At 40.5% G+C, this 2095-nt stretch overlaps 1 pseudogene; it reads right to left on the bottom strand.

Moving 5' to 3' along the window:
* Window positions 1-837: 837 nt before the first annotated feature.
* Window positions 838-1775, bottom strand: LOC143646093 (olfactory receptor 2T8-like; annotated as a pseudogene).
* Window positions 1776-2095: the final 320 nt, after the last annotated feature.

Below are 2095 nucleotides of genomic sequence, written 5' to 3'. Positions count from 1 at the left end.
ATAAAGCCAAAGAATTAGGTCATTTGAATGAGAAAAATGAAATCAAAAGTTTAATGAAAATAACACAGGGCATGCCATATCAGGAAGATCAGTACGAAACATCTACTGTGCCTGTGCCTGCTGGCCACTGTCTGCTTTCCTAGGGGAGATGCAGTCCTGGCTGTAGGGCATGGCTTCAGGGTCTGGGTGGTCCATGGGCTGAGGTGAGGGTCATGATGACAGTTTACAGTGAGGAGTAGAGTAATGAACTTGAGGCCCTGAAGTCTATCTACTCTGACTTCATAGTATTGTCAGAAAGCCCCCCAGCTTCACCATTACTGTAACATCTGAGGCTGGGGAAAATGATGAAATTGATTAGACTACACTCAAGTTTACACAGAGTGAAAAATACCCAGTGGAAGCTCCCCTTTATGAAATATTCTCCCAGGAAAATCTAAAGGATAATGATGTCTCAGACATGGAAAAACTATTAGTATTACATGAAGAAGAAAATCTTGGTAATGATCCTGGCTTCAGTGGACTTCAGCTGTGCAAGAAAAATTAAATGAAATAGTAAATCAATAAAAACTAGGAGAGAAGAAGAAGAGAAAAAAAAAGAAAGCAGAGAAAGATGAAAAGCAATTGTTGAACATTTTACAAAGAGGGTGTGATTTACAGATGTTTATTCTCCACAATTTGCAAGTGAGTAAAAAATGAGACCGAAGTATGGAGATATGTACATATTTCCAAATTTATATATAAATAATGTGTAAGTGTATATGCACAAAGTTTTGCATTCACTTTGGGAAGTCACACGCAATCACTTTAAACAGCCTAAGAAATGGAGACACATCAATCTTACTCATGAGGTAAGGCAATACACTGATGCATACACTTCTGTAAGGCTTCCTTCACCTCTTTCTTCCTCAGACTGTAGATGAGGGGGTTCAATGCAGGGGTGACATTAGTATAAAAAGCTGACACAATCTTATCATTGTTAGCTGACCTGTAAGATTTGGGTTTCATGTAAATAAAAATAGCAGCTCCATAAAAGAGTCCCACCACAGCCAAATGTGATGATCATGTAGCAAAAGCCTTCTTCCTGGCCTCTGTGGATTGCATGTGGAGAACAGCAGCTAGGATGAGAATATGGAAGTAAGGATTAAGGAGATTGGGACCAGAAGCATTAAAACACAGCAAATATACATGGCATACTCAAAGACAGATGTGTCACCACAAGCCAAGTGTAGCAGCATGGGAGGGTCACAGAAGAAATGATCGATCTCATGTGATTTGCAAAATGGGAAGGTTAGGATATCAGCAGCCTGCATGAGCCCATCAGCAGGTCCCAGAAACCTAGACCCCCAAATCATTCTCAAGCATAATTGCCAGCTCATGAGGATGGGATACCACAGAGGGTGACGTACAGCCACATAGCGGTCATAGGACATGGGTACCAAGAGGAAGGACTCTCTGTCATCCAGTGTGAGGAAGAGGATGATCTGTAAACCACATCCAGCAGGTGAAATATACTTATTTCCTGTCAAATAGTCAGTAGTCATTTTGGGCACAATGGTGCAAACCAGCATCACGTCCATGAGAGAGGGTTGGCTCAGTAGGAAGTACATCGGCATGTGAAGGCGATGGTCCTGGTGGATCAGGAGGACCATGAGGGCATTCCCTAGCAGGGAGCTGAAGACAACTGTTAGCATCATCACAAAGAGGAACAGGTGGGCTCCTGCGTTGTTAAAAAGTCCTAGAAGAATGAAATCTGATGTGCCGTTTCTGTTTTTCATGATTTAACAACAGTGACACTATTAATAGATAAAAAAAAGAGTTAAGACAGTTTACCAGGGGCTGGTGTTTGGCAGAATGAGGAGTATTGATAAAGGGAACAAAGGATCTGCTAGGGATGGTGACAATTTGGGTATTAGATGGTGGTTATGTTGACACAATATTGTGAATGTAACTAATGTCACTGAATTGTAGACATGAAAGTAGTTAAAAAGGGATATTAGTGTTGAATATATATTACCAAATTAAAATATGCTAAAAATTACAAGGAAGTTTTTTCCAGATTTTAAAGTGCTCCAATGGAAGTACTTTTAGTCTTGAA

The sequence above is a fragment of the Tamandua tetradactyla genome, chromosome 9, assembly GCF_023851605.1.
Source record: "Tamandua tetradactyla isolate mTamTet1 chromosome 9, mTamTet1.pri, whole genome shotgun sequence".
NCBI lineage: Eukaryota > Metazoa > Chordata > Mammalia > Pilosa > Myrmecophagidae > Tamandua > Tamandua tetradactyla.
Note: the sequence above shows the minus strand (reverse complement) of the source record. Positions and strands in the feature narration are given on the sequence as shown.